Source organism: Sorex fumeus, unplaced genomic scaffold (genome assembly GCF_029834395.1).
Source record: "Sorex fumeus unplaced genomic scaffold, SorFum_2.1 ptg000064l, whole genome shotgun sequence".
NCBI classification, from domain to species: Eukaryota; Metazoa; Chordata; class Mammalia; order Eulipotyphla; family Soricidae; genus Sorex; species Sorex fumeus.
In genome coordinates, this window is record NW_026606121.1 from 6,639,212 (window position 1) to 6,653,975 (window position 14,764).

Consider the following 14,764-nt stretch of genomic DNA (forward strand, 5'->3'; position numbering starts at 1 on the left):
TTCTCACCTGCAGCCCCCACACCCATCACTCAAACACAAAATCACATACACATACAGTCATACACACACATGCAGTCACTCTCTCACACATGTAGTTACACACTCACAAATGCAGTCACACACATGAAGTTACACACGCAGTCACACGCATATGCAGTCACTCACATGCAGTTACACACATACATACACTCAGTCATACATGCAGTTACATACATGTGCAATCACACATACATACATTCAATCACACATGCAGTTACACATTCACATACACAGTCATACACATGCAGTCACTTACACACATGCAATCTAACTACCACACATGGAGTTATACATATGCAGTCACACACATGCAGCTACACACTCACAATTACTCCCACACAGTTACACACATGCAATCACACTCTCACACATGCAGTTACACATATGCAGTTATACAACGGTCACACATAATGCACTTACATACTCACTTGCAGTTACACACTTGCATACACACACTCACACATCTCACACATGCAATTACATGCAATCACTCTCACACATGTAGTTACACACAGTAACACACATTTTCACACATGCAGTCTCTCACACACACTCCCACTTCCTCTCACTCACATACACACACACATAGTTAAAAACACATGTTCAGGGGCCACAGCGACAGCAGTGAACAGTGCAACTGCCTTGCATGCAGCCAACCCAGATTCAGTTCCCAGCACCTCAGAGGGTCCCCCAAGCACTGCTGGGAGCAATCCCTGAGTGCAGAGCCAGGAGTAACCCCCAAGCATCGCCGGGTGTGGCCCAAAAAACCCACACAATACTCTCTACACACACTCACATACACATATTCACATACACAGACACAAACACACATTCATTCCCACACATACTCCCACATGCACGACTCTCTCTTGCGTGCTCACACACACACACACACTCAACGGTGGCCGAGGGAGCTACTCTGTGCAGTGCCCTCCCCACCTGAGGGCTGCGTGCAGGTCTCCAGAGCTGGTTCAGGGTGGGGGCAGGTCTGGGGGTGCGCTGGCGCAGGGCTCCACCCACATGGGGCTGGCCAGGAGCAACCCAGACGGTGCCTCCCCCCGCGTGGCGGCTGCGGGGTCTGGAAGTGGTTTGGGAAACGCGTTCCCGATGCGCGCTGCCGGGAATGTCTGTGTGTCAGCAGAAGGGCGGGCGCCAGGCCCAGTGCCGCCCCCCCCACATGCCAAGGCTCCCGGGTGCTGGGCCCGGCCCTCACAGGCCCCTGACGCCACCAGGTTTCAGAGACCAGGAGCTGAGCATGGCAGAGCCCACAAGCTCCCCTACCCCGGTCTGTCCCTGGAGTTCAGACACCTCCTCCATGAAGTCCTCCCGGGTGCTCCTCCAGGCCATGCCAGGCACTGCCCCAAGGTTCAGTCACTGAGCATGTGCCCCCTACACCGCCCTGGGGCGCAGAGAGGGCACTGCGTGGGGCGTACAGTCAAGGCAGGGGGCCAGGGTGTCCTCTGGGGGAGGAAGCTGAGGACCCGAGGACCTGGCAGGGCGGGGCAGCTCCCCGGGCCCCCTCTTAGGAAGATGGTGGGGGGGTGGGGGCAGCTCCCCTCTTGGCAGGGCCCCTTAGAGGCATGCCTGGCCCCCGCCCAGATGCTCAAAGTCCCTGACTGTTGAAGCCAGGGTGGGCAAGGCCCTGGAGGCCCTGAACTGGGGTGGGGGGGAGGGTTGTGCAGGAAGGTGTTTCCCTCGGCCCGGCCCTGCTCTGCCCCCGCCCGCGCGGGCGCCTCCTGCTAAACGCATCACCGCTCCTCCCCGAGGAAGGAAATCAAAGCCACGGTTGTTTCCGCCCGCCCGCGCCACTGCTGCTGCCGCCAGGGACGCCGCCTCTCATGCCCAGAGACCCGCGGCCCACCGCACCGTGTCCAGAGAGAACCCAGCAGGGACAGAGGCGGTGGGCCCTCAGCTCACGTGTGTTCACGTGTGACCAGCCTCTCTGCGACCCAGACTCGGCCTCTGTCCCTGGGGATCCGCCCCACAATGCCCCTGCAGACGTCCCCGCCTGTCCAGGAGGCCACAGCAAGCAGTGAGGGGACCAGCAGAGCCTCATCGGGGCCGGGACGAATCCTGTGTGCCACAGTGCCCGGCCTCCCCGCTGTGTCCGGTGCCGAAGGGCAGCCAGGGGCTGGTCCCGGGCAGCATTCCATGACCTGGGCCACGCTTTCTCCTGGGAGGGGAGGACCAGGTTCAGGGAAGCATCCCCTGCCCAGCACCCTGAGGCACACCCCAATCTTTGCCGCCGTTTCCCATGGCAGCACCCCCAAAGGGAGGGTGGCGCCTGGCCAGGACTCTCTCCAGGGGTCCCACGCGCTAGATGGGGCCTGGCCTTGGGGTCTCGCTGGGCACTCTGGAACTGAGCGGTGGCCTGTGCTGAGGGCCTGTCTCCCAAGGGCAGAAACAAGGGCATGTCCACTCAGGGAGGTCTGACATGGCCGTCTGGGGGCAGCCAGGGAGCCCGGGCTGGCCAGCACCTCTGTCCCCGTGGGCGGCCTCCACGGGTGCCAGGTCCCTCTCCCCAGAGCGCCCGCTGTGTCGGGGTCCTGGCCACCGAGGGGAGGCTGCGGCAGCACTTGGCGCGGGGCGCACGGTGACTCGGGGCCCAGCCATCCCAAACACGCGGCGCCGGGTCAGCGGGCTCCCGGGGGGCTGAGGCTGGGGAAGGGGCCCGGCCAGTCCCTCCTCCCACGCCCGTGACGCCGCCCAGGCTGGGCCGTCAGCCAAGGCGTAGCATGACATTAAGAAGACCTCAGGGATCGGGGTCTGATGCCACTGAGCAGGGGGCGTCCTGGCCGCAGGGCCCCACGGCCCACGTGGAGGTCAGCGCGCTGCAGCTGTCCTGGCTGAGACAATGGCTGAGGCCACGTGGTCAGTGCCAGGGTCCCCAGCCCAGGGCTGGGCCGGGCCTCACGCAAGCGCCCAGCTCCACCAAACCACAGAGCCCGAGCATGAGGTTCCATTCCCGGCACTGCCCGAACAAGGATGACTCAAAAAGGAAAAAGCTTTGTTTGCTTTTTGGATGACACCCAGGGCGCTCCCACTCCTGGCGGTGCTCAGGGGACCCCATGGGTGCTGAGGATCAACCCAGGTCGGGTATGTGCAAGGCAAACTCAACCCTCTGCACGAGGTCGAGGCCCAAGGACACTGCTCCTTGGCCTGGTGAGACTGAGCTGCAGCCAAGTCCAGGCACTGAGGTGGCCGGCGAGAGCCCCCCGGAACCGGCAGTGGGGGTGCCTGGGACTTGTGGGGCCATGGGGGGGTAGACACTCATGGGAAGATGCCGGTGTCTGGTGCGAGGCGGCCATGAGCCCTGCGGAGGGAAGGCGTCCTCCAGACGGCACGTCACCCTGTCCCCAAACTGTGGGTCATGCCAGGCTGCAGGGACCAGCGACACGTGGGCAGGGTAAGGGGAGGCGTGATGTCACATCAGGGACCAGGATGAGCTGGGGTGACGGAACGCCCCCACCGGGTAGAGGTGTTCCCAGTCCCGGATCATGACTGACCACCGCTGCCACACTGTCCCCCTCCAGCCCCCACAAGGACACAGTGCACAAAGGGGACTCCGCGCAGCCTCTCACGCCCCTGAGTTCGACAGCTGGCCCCCAGCTGGAGCACTGGCAACAGGCAGCTTGAGGAGACGGGACGGGCTTATCTATCACCAGCAGAGGGGCCCTCCCGGCAGCGGGGGCCAGGGCCAGCGAGGGGGAGGCGGCCCCATCCCCCCCTCTCGTCTCTGTGCTCGACCATCTGGGTGTCACGACGCAGGCCAGCGAAGGGCGCCCAGTAGGACCCAGCCTATAGCCCCTGAGTGCAAATCCCAGAGTGCCCACCTGAGGCAGCCTCAGACACACCCGTCCCCCCCTCCTGAGGCGGGAGGGCAGGTGCCCGCTGGGCTGGGGAGGGAGAGCCTGAGCCCGCCCCACAGACCCCACGGATGCCCCGGGGACACCCCCCCACCCAACACGGCTTGACACACCGCCCCACGGGCAGCGACTGTGCCCGGCACAGGCCAGACCAGGTACTTGGCACATGCCCGCCCATGTCCACCAGAAGACACACAGTGCTGGAAGCAGTGGACACTCCTGGCCTGTGACCCCAGCAGTCCCAGACCCGAGGGCCAGGAGAGTGAGCCCAGGGGGGGTCTCTTTGGGAGAACATTCTGGAGTTGATGCAGGAGCATTTGGGACACGCACCGCAGTGCCCACTGGCCCTTCAGAGGGAGAGTTCCAGGGGCCGGGAAGGGACCCAGTTTGGAACTGGGTCAGAGAGCCCAGCAGACTGGCCCAGGCTCGGTGCAAAGCAGGAGGCAGAGGCCAGGCCGCGCTGCCCTGGGAGGCCAAGACCTTGTCTCTGGGGCCAAGGCACAAGCAGGGAGCAAGTGCCCAGCACGCTGCCCGCTCCTGCGTGAACAGAGGTCCCCAGGGAGAGCGGCCCCACACCCCACTGGGCTAGGAGTGGGCAGGGGTTGGGTGGCCCCCCAGCCGGCAGCAAGCAGGGGACAGGAGAGTGGCTGGAACAGCATGAGCACTTGGCAGGGCAGCCCAGGCACTGGCGCTCCGTAGGCACCCGGCAGAGCCGGGCAGGAGCTGGCAGCTGGCAGTGCCAAGCCTCTCCTCCATGGTGAGCTGTGGGGACAAAGCGGCATGGGGCTGTGCATGGGGACAGAGGGACAGGGGGCTGTGTGCAGGGACAGAGGGATGGGCTGTGTGTGTGGGGACAGAGGGATGGCCTGAGTGTGGGGACAGAGGAACACAGGTCTCCCCAGGCTACACTGCCCACTGAGCTTTCCCTTTGTCCTCTGAGGTGGCTGCAGGTGGTCTGTGGTGCAGACCGGGAGGTCAGTGGGGGTGTCCCTTGGGGCGCTCTGGAGACCTGGCCCCGAGAGTCCATCCTCTCACCCTGCCTCCCGCAGGGCAGCAGCTGGGGTCAGGCTTCCCCAAACCCACCTCCCCCCAGGCCCACAGTGGACCATCCCCAGCCCCTCACCCCCATGACCCGACGCACCCCGGTCTAGAGCAGGTGGTGGGCACTGGGCGGCGGGGGCCAGGACTGGGCACGAGCCCCCATGGCCCCGGGGTCCCTTCCTTCCACAGCCCGGCACCCTGTCAGGGGCACTGCTGGGGAAAGGCGTCAGCGCTGAGACAGGCGGTTGTGTGCGCCCGCCCCCTCCGGGCTTGGGACAGCCCTGGGCACGCCGCTCACGGGACAGGCTGTGGGCGCCTCTGGGACACGTCCCGGCCTGACATGGGCGGTGGGGGGGGGACTGCACATTCCGGGGGGCCCCCCACACCTGGGGCCCGACCCCCACCACGAGGCCGAGGTAGCAAGGACTCCAGGGCCAGGATTGCAGTGATGTGAGGTGCACGGCTGGGCTGGGCCGGTCAGAACCAGGATCCGTGGCCGCCCCACCCAAGCCCCTCCGTCTCCCGCGGTCAGGGAGGGGGGCCAGAGTCGGGGCCTCCGGACTCAGACCCCCTCGCTCCGCTCAGGGCCGCTGGGCCCTGGCTCTCCACATTCCCCGAGCTGGGCAGGACAGGCCCCCCTGCCCCGCCCCCCCACGTTCCCCAGCCTGGGCCCACCGCACCCCCGCCCCTGGCGCTAACTGGTGCAAGCAGGCGCCAGAGGTTCTTCCTGAGGTTCTTTCTGTGTGCATCAGTTTGAACTGCTGACGGGCCCTCAAGCTGACCCAGTGCCCAGGGCGGGTGCGACAGACGGCGGCAGAGGAAGGAGGGCTGGCTGTCACAGTCACACCCCAGGCAGGCCATAGGGTCCCTCCAAGCCTCAGGGCGGGTGAGTCCTGTCTGGGGGACAGAAGGGGCGACCTGTCTGGGGTCCCAGCCTGTCCTGGGGGCGGGAGGAGCCCTGAGCTGGGAGTGTGAGATTCCGGTGACCCCAGGGCCCCACCTGCGCAGAGCAGGGTAAGGCAGGGCAGGGCAGGGCAGGGCAGGGCAGGGCGGGGCGGGGGGTCTCGGCATCATTGCCCGATCCCCAGCGTCCGGTGCCGAGCAGACTATCGTGCCCGAGACTGCCCGGTGGGGCCCGCGGGGTCCTGGTGCACACCTCAGGGCAGGGGCGCGGGGCCGGCCAGGGCAGCACGTGAGGAAGGAAGGGGCTGGGGAGGAGTGGGGCAGGGGAGGGAGGGGCGGGAAGGGGAGAGGAGGGGCGTGGCGGAAACGGAGGGAGGGGGCGGGATGGGGGCGCCGGGGCGGGAGGGTCGGGAGGAGGGGCAGGGCGGGGCCGGAGGGGCGGGATGGGCGGAGGGGGAGGGGAGGAGCTGGGGGCGGGAGGGGCAGGGCGGGGCGCGGCGGGAGGAGCGGGTAGCGGAGGGGGCGGGGCTTGAGGGAGGAGGGGTCGTGGTCGGAGGGGCGGTAAGGGCGGAGGGGGCGGGGCGGGAGGAGAGGGAGCGGCAGGCCCATCCCGTGGCTTCTTCCCAGCAGGGGGTCTCGGCCCGGGTTTGGAGCCCAGTGGAGCTGGCCCGGCCGCCGGGCTGCGCGAGTGGCCTGGCCTGGGGCCGGGGTTCCGCCCCTCGCAGGAGGCCCGAGCACTGGGAGGGTAGCCCACAGCCCCGGAGACCCTGGCGTGAGGCTGGAGGCCGGTCCATGCGCCCCAGCGGGCCCACAGGAGAGATGGGGGGGCAGGGGGGGCGGAGGGGGGAGGGGGGAGGGCGCCCTGGCCGGGCGGGTCCCCCACAGCAGCCGCGCCCACCACGCGGCCACTAGGAAGTTCGGGAGGGCGGGGGGCTGCGGGCAGGCGCCCCCGGCCGCTCTTCCCGGCTGGACCCGGCAGCGGAGGCCCATCTCGGCCGGGCCGGTCCCAGCTCACCCCCTAGTGGCCACTGCCGAGACTGCATGCGCCCCCACTGCCCTACGGGATTCTTCTAGAATGGTATCCCTGACAGCCCCCAGGTCAGTGGGCCCATTGAGGTGGGGAAACCCCAGGGTCGCTGGCCTCCCACCCAGGAGCACCTCGACTCCAGGGAGTGGCTCCCACACAGGTCCCTGTCCTTGGGGCGGCCCCAGGATGGGCCAGGACAATACTGGATGGATCCGGGTGAGGCCAGCACTGTCCAAAGCTTCCCCTTGTAACAGTGACAGCAGAAAGGGCTTTGGGCAGGGGACAGAGCCAGCCGGGGCCACTCAGCCCCAGAGCAAGGCCTCAGGACGGGGCTGGGATGAGGGAGGAGCAGGGGCCTGTCCTCACCCCCTCCTGGCCCCTGGACCTCCTGGCCCCTGTGTCCCTATGTCCCTCCTTGTCCATGTGTCCCTGCTGACCGTGTCCGTGTGTCCCTCCTTGTCCATGCGTCGCTCTTTGTCTGTGTATCCCTGCTTGTCCATGTGTCCCTGCTGGCTGGTGTCCCTGCTGACCCATGTCCGTGTGTCCCTCCGGGCCTCTCAGGAGCCGCCTGGCTGTGACACGCTGATGGACTCCATCGCAGACATCCACATCCTGTCCATGTGGCGGCTTCACTCACTGCGCGCACGAGTTCATGTGACTGGGTGCATGTACACACGCGTGCCTTGTGCTCACTTATCACTTAATCACTTCCCGTTAGTCGTCGATTTGCTCGAGCGGGCGCCAGTAACGTCTCCATTTGTCCCTGTCGCGTGCTAGTGTAGCCCAGTGGCATCTGTTCGCTCCGGGAACATGAAGGGCCTCAAACCGATCGTTCATGATCTTGACGAAGAAATCTGACCATCTGGTAGGTGGGCAGCCACGCGGTCTTTTGACATCCCGTGGAATCCAGTCGGTAACAGCTCTAGTCCAGGGGTCATCTTTAAATCTCATTACGTGACCAGCCCATCAGATTTTCGACACCTTGGCAAATGAGACAGCGTCCCTGATTCTTGATCGTCGACGGATGTCAGAACTCCGGATTCTTTCTCTCATTTGAGTGAAACGTGATATTCCAAGCATAGCTCTTTCTATTCTTCTTTGGGAGACCTGAATAGCGTTCTCATCCTGTTTGCGTAGGGTCCAGGTCTCTGAGGCATATGTTAATGCAGGAAGAACAGTGGAATCAAAGAGATGTGCCCAGAGCCGGAGGTTCTTCATCCTCTTAGCTATTTCTTCGACGTTCTTGAAAGCGTTCCAAGCTGCTCTTTTCCTCCTGCGCAGCTCGGGTGCCAGGTCATTTGTCATGTTGACTTCTCGACCTAGGTACACATAGCTGTTGCATTCGGAGATGGTCGTTCCGTTGAGAGCGAATGGGGCGTCAGGAACAAGGCTGTTTCTCATAAACATTGTCTTCGTAAGATTCAGCTGTAGTCCTACCTTTCCACACTCACGGTCAAAGTCGGCCAGCATTTGTGCCGCTAGGCTGATGTTTGGTGTTATTAAAACAATGTCATCAGCAAAGCGGAGGTGGTGTAGTTGCCGACCATCTATCTTCACTCCCATTCCTTCCCATTCCAGTCGTCGCATGATGTTCTCGAGGGTGGCACTGAAGAGTTTCGGTGAAATGGTATCACCCTGCCGCACCCCTCTCTTGACATCAACGATCACTTCTTTGTAGAATGGTGAGATCCTGGTAGCGAATCCGCAATACAGCTCACGGAGGATCCTGATGTATTGGGCTTGAATGCCCTGATTGGCTAGGGCTTCAATGACCGCTTCCATCTCAACAGAATCAAAGGCCTTCTTTAAATCAATGAACGTTAAACAGAGCGGCATCTTGAACTCCCGAGAAACCTCAATGAGCTTGGTTATCGTGTGGATATGGTCGATGGTGCTGAATCCTTTGCAGAACCCTGCTTGCTCGCATGGTTGTCCTTTATCTAGTGTTCTGCCAATCCTATTTAGGATGACTCTAGTGAACAACTTGTAGATGACAGACAATAGGCAGATCGGACGAGGTGTTGGAGGCGTCGGTGTCCTTGTCAACACAAACTTGGCCTTGTGCTCACTGAGTGCCATATGACCTGCATGCCTGTCGTGTCCAACGTCACACGTGTGCTATGCTTATGTTCACACATGCTATACGCCTACATGCCTGGGCAGTGCTGCCCGTGTGTGTGTATTCACATGTACAGTCACCCAGTGGTGCACACATGGGCACTGTATGTATCATATGAGCTCACATGTGCCAGGAATGGGCCTGCAGGTGCCTTTCCCAGCACTGACTCCTGGTCTCCGGGCACCTCCCCACCGACTGGCCACCAGGAGGGACATGCCTGGCCCCATTTGGGGTGACCCCAGCTCCCTGGAGCACTGTCCTCACCCAGGCTGGCCGGGAGCTCCCAGAAGCTGCACCCCCCCTCCCCACCCAGCAATCCCCACCACCCTGCGCTGGCTACAGTCCCCTGTTGGCTTTCGTGTGGCCCCGCCCTGCCCTGTCCCACGCAGTCACTCTAGCCCCCTGAGCTTCTGACCTCCGTGTGCCCAGGACTGTCCCCAAAACAGCTATTCGTGTTCCAGCCAGCTCTGACCACATGTGACCCCAGCCTTGACCCCTGACAGTGCCCTCAGAGGACCCCAGACCCACTGCAGCCTCCACCCAGTCACAGCCGCTGGGCAGGTTCTGGGGGGCTGCTCGGTGTAGGCACAGGGGTATGGAGGAGGAATCAGAGCAAAGGAAGAGTCCCCCCCAGGAGGACCCCCCTGCCCAGGCAACCTGGACACCGTCCCGCTGCGTCTCCCAGGCCATGCGTGGCACGGACTGCTCAGGAGCCAGCAACAGGGCCGCTGTGACACCCTCGACTGCCCGCACTGCCTCCTCGGAGCCACCAGGGGGCGCCGGCGCCCGTCCAGCCCCGCCGCGCCCTCCGGAAGGGTCCGCAGCGGCCCTCGCCCACCTTCCCGCCGGCCCAGGGCGCTTGGCCACAGGCGGGGGCGGGGGCGGGGGGAGGGGGGAGGGGCTGGGCCGGGAGGGGCCCAGGGCGCGCGGGGCGCTGGCCCCGTTGTAGAGGGGCCTGAAACGGGTGCCTGTGGCCCGGCGTTTGCACCCTGCAGGGGTCCAGCACCCTCGGCCTGGGCGAGCCCTCTGGCAGAGACGGGGAGGGGGGGGTGGAGGGCGGCTGGCCCCGCGCCCCCTGCCGCAGGCCTGGCTGCAGAGGCCCGCCCTGCTCTGGAATGCGGGGAGGCCGTGCCAGCCTTGCCCAGCCGAGGAGCCTCGTTAACAACCCGGGAGGGGGCGGCGCACTTCCTGGAAGCAGCCCATTGGTGGCCCACTCTGGGGCAGGGGGCACGGCGGCTGGGGAGGGCCCCAGGTCGGACACGGGCCAGGAGACCAGGCCAGGGGGACGGGACCACAGCCTCCCCAGGGGCCCGTTCTTTGGGCGAGGAGAAGGGGGTGCAGGCCTGCAGGCCTCAGGAACTGGGGGCGGGGGGGGGGGGACGGGTCGCTCCTCCTTAAGACCCCCCATGCCCGCCCCCAGCAGCCCACACCCCTCCTCACTGCAGCCGCCCCCACACTGCTGACCCGCACCCGGCCACCTGAGTGCCCGCAGCCCCCGCAGAGCTGACCTGGACAGAGGGGAGGCTCCGAGCACCCACCTGCCTGCTGAAGTCCGGGGAAGCCTGGTGGGCATGAGGGGGGTGGGGCGGGGGTGGGGGCACCGCGGCTGCCCAGAATAGAAGCCACAGCCCATCTGCGGGCGGGCAGCGGGCCGTGAACCCGCCTGGCCCTGGCACGCAGGCTGCTGGCTCTGCTCCAGGCGGCCAGGGAGGTCGGCCAGAGGCCAGCGCACCCAGAGGCCAGCGCACCCCGCAACGCCCCCCCCCCGCCTGCTTGGGGCCGCAGCAGCGAGCGAGCCAGGGAGCCCCGAGCCCGTGGGGGCCACACACTGAGCGAGCTCTGCCCTCCGCTAGGGGGGCAGGGACATAGCTGGGCAGGGCAGGGTGAGGGGCGGCGGGGACGGGCGCAGGGGGAGACGGGTCAGCGTCCAGGAAGCTGAGGACGGGCAGCTGGGAGACGCCAGCAGGGGCGGCCCCGGGTGCTGAGGGGGTTTCGGGGCGCCCCGAGTCCCAGCACTGCGGAGCCACAGAAGCCTGGGGGCGCCCCCAGCCCACCGCGTGGACGCCTCGCCAAGGGGCAGGGTTCTGGGTCAGCTCTGCAGGCGCAGCCCTGGGGACCAGGCTGCCCCAGAACGTGCATTCGGGCGCATAGCACCCATGGGCCCTCGGCACTGCCCCTGGTCACAGGTCATCCCAGTCACAGGACCCCTGCCCCTGGCACCGGCTGGGCCCTCCCACGGCACTGGCTGCCCTTCCAGGCATAGATGGCTCCACCCCTCGACACATCCTCCTCTCCAGCACAGATGACCCTTCCCTTGACACTGACCCCACCCCAACAGGTACAGGCGCCCCTGCCCGTTAGCCTGACCCCGCCCATACCAGGGCCCCGCCCCTTCAAGAAAGCCCCGCCCCTCTTCTGTGGCTCCCGCCCCTGTAAATACAGCCCCGCCCCTCTGTTGTGGCCCTGCCCTCAGCAGTGCGCAGCCCCTCCCTAGGCGCAGGGAGCCCCAGGCAGGGCCCTCACCTGGTCCCTACAGGAAGGGGGAGATTTTAGCATCCTTCGCCAGAGGGGCTCAGGAGTCCTCAGAGGCGCAGAGGGCCACAGGTTGGCTGGGCAGGGGCCACGCTGGACCCCCTTCCAAGAGAGAAGTCAGGCTGGAGGCCAAGCGCTCCCTCAGTACCCTGGCTTGGGTCCCACCCTAGGGCAGCATGGGGGCACTCTCCAGCATCTCAGAGGGATGCTAGCCATAGACTCTCGCTGGAACCCCGGGAATCCCCCACACTGCTTCTGACTCAACTGCTGACAACCCAGCCCGGGGTTCAGAGCCACCCTGAGGCCAGGGAAACCAAGTCAGCGCCAAGACTGTCTCCCTCGGGACAAGCTTGGCACGGAGGGGGCAGATGCTGCAGGCAGGGGGGCCCTGTCCCCGCGCAGCAGCCTTGGGAGGGCGCAGCCCCCTCCCACACTGTCCCGGCAGTGTCCCCTCGCTCCTTCCAGAGGGCCTGAGGGCTGCCCTGGACTGGGGTCGCCTCCCTCTCCCCCTCCCCCCCCCCCGTGGCCCCCTCAGGTTCCCAGGGGCTCCCCTCCCCCATCTCCACAATCAACCCCAAGTTCAAACAGAACTCCCTCTTCCATCCCCCCCCCAGTTCAAACAGAAGAATTTGGGGGAGTCAAGGAAAAAAAAGATGGTTTCTATTTTCAAAACTGGAACCAGTTTTAATGGGGTGAACATTCCCAACTGCCTGCAGTCTGAGGAGGCAGCACGGCTGTCCCCACTCACCTGGCCCTGAGCCCCCCAGGAAGCCCCAGTCACAGGGCTGAGGATGCTCAGTTCTGCCCCGGGCATCTGGGTAGGCTGGGGAACTGCCTCACCGGGGCCCACGGGCTGCCCTGGTCAAGGCTGGTCACATCAAGAATGGGCGGAAGGTTCTGGGCTCCTGCAACCCCCCGACCCTAGCCTGCACCCATAAGCCGGTACCCAGCAGGTGCCCCAGGCAGGGTGGGCACACAGGGGACACTTCCTCCTGGTGGAGTTGGGCCTCACTACGGGCCATCCCCAGGCCCCCACAGCCAGGAAGCCACGGCTAGGGCTGGCCCAGCATGGAAACTTCTCGCAAACAGCACTGGCCCCTGCCCAGCCCAGCCTGGGCCCTTCCCCAGAGCCGCACCCTGAGATCATGGTCCTGCCCCCACCCAGCATGGGAATGGGCCCCATGGGCCTGGCTCCCCGCCTGCTGCCCGCTGGGGGGCTGGGGCCGCCCCATTTCCACCTGTGGGAACCCCCTGCAGAGAGGGCGGGTCAGGGCACCGGACAGGCCTGGGGGACAACGCCCGACTCCCAGAGCAGCCTGCCCCATGCCGGAGACGGGAAGAGCAAATATGGGGGCTCCCGCTTGCTGTCCACCAAGAAGTTGGGGTGGCAGGGAAATGGGGCCCCCGGGAACTTGCTGCCCTCAGCACTCGCCACACACCCCGTCACCCATTCATGGAACAGGTACGCCCACACCTTCAGGGCCCCAGGGATGCCCGCTGCCCAGCCGCCACACGCTGGGTAGGGCAGGCACCAATCAGGGGCAAGGCAGGGTTAGAAGGGACTCGGGGGCCCTTCCACAACCGCCTCAGTGGGCGGGAGGCCCGTGGTCACTGGAGTTGCTCCGTGGCTGTGCCCTCGCCGAGGGGCTCCATGTCCACTCACCTAGCTGACAGCAGGGACGGGGCAGAAGCAAGGCCTCAGCTCTGCTGACACAGAAGACAGCCTGTATCTGGCAGGGACCCAGGGAGAAGGGACGCAGGAGAGGGGTACAGCCACCCGGACCAAGTCCAGGCCCCTTTGTCCTGTCCAGCTCCGGTTCTACCGCTGCATCGGCTCGGACACAAGGGCCGGGGACAAGACTGGTCAGCGTGGCCCTAATGTGCAGATAGCCATGCCCCCATCGAGTCCCTGCGCCCTGCCACCCTGAACACACATGCTCCACATGTCCATGCGCCCAAACACTCGCAAACACATGTCGGGGCACACACGTGCATACCCCACACACAACATAAACACACGTGGATACACACACCACATTCATATACAAATGTATGCAATACAGCTAGAGACGTGCACTCAAACACTCGTGAACAAATTTACACGGTCACAGGCATACGCACACACATACACACGTTCACACGCAAATGCACACGCAGTCACAGACAAACACATTTACACATAAGTGCCCGCATAGTCAGACATATACACACATTCACATATAAATGCACAAATATACTACCACAGACACACACACAGTTATACATGAAACAGTCACACACTCCGCACACCCTTTTCCCATGCGTCACCCAAGTCGCAGCCCGGGTGGGGAGCAGAGATCCACATGCAGCCGCCAGCCCGCCCGCGGCCCATCCCACACAGAGCCGAGGGGCAGCCCTGAGCGCTCTGCTCCCCCAGGGACAGGTCAGTGGGGCGTCTCCACTGCAGGAACCAACATCCGAAGAAACCCCGGCAATCAAAAGAGCTGGCACCAAGGGCCCTTCAGGCAGCCAGGACACCAGTGTGGGTGGGAACAGCCCGGTCTGCTGCCAGTGAATCGGCACCTCCAGCCCCGCCTGGGAGAAGGTGCCGGGCAGGGGAGGGCCGTGGGGGGAGTCCAGCCTCAGCACTCAGGGACACAAAGGACGGAGGCTGCCTGGGACCATCTGTGGTCCTGGGGGGAGACGCAAGAGGGGACAGTGAGCCTGACCCCGGGAGCCTGTGGCCGCAGCACAGAGGCTACCCAGCAGCCTTGTCCCTCAGACCGGGCAGAAGCAGGCAAGCCCACCATACACGTGTGCACGCAGACATGCACACCCACACACACACTGCATGCGGGCCGGTCTGTGGCGGGAGCATGTGGAGCCAGTGTGAGCACTGTGCTGTGTGTCTCAGCGTGCAGGGAGCATGTGTGAGCCCAACTAGCCTGAGTGTGGGCAGCCCTGCGTGACTGGGGGATGGGCACGTGTATGGGTGTGAGCGTGGAGACCATATGTCGGCACGCCTGTGCAAGCAAATAAGACAGGGGACAGTCACGGTTCCGGCACTGTGGGACGTGCTGGGCGCCCCCCCTGCCCCAGACAGTGTCCCCTGCCCCTTGGTCTCACGATTCCCAGCCGGACACCAGCTCTGCGGTTCTCACAGTGCGCACGCGGAAGGGACGGGGCGGAGACAGGAAAGGGGCCACCCTCCATCCCAACACTTCTCTCCTCCTGGCCCGCGGCCAGCCACCCTGACCG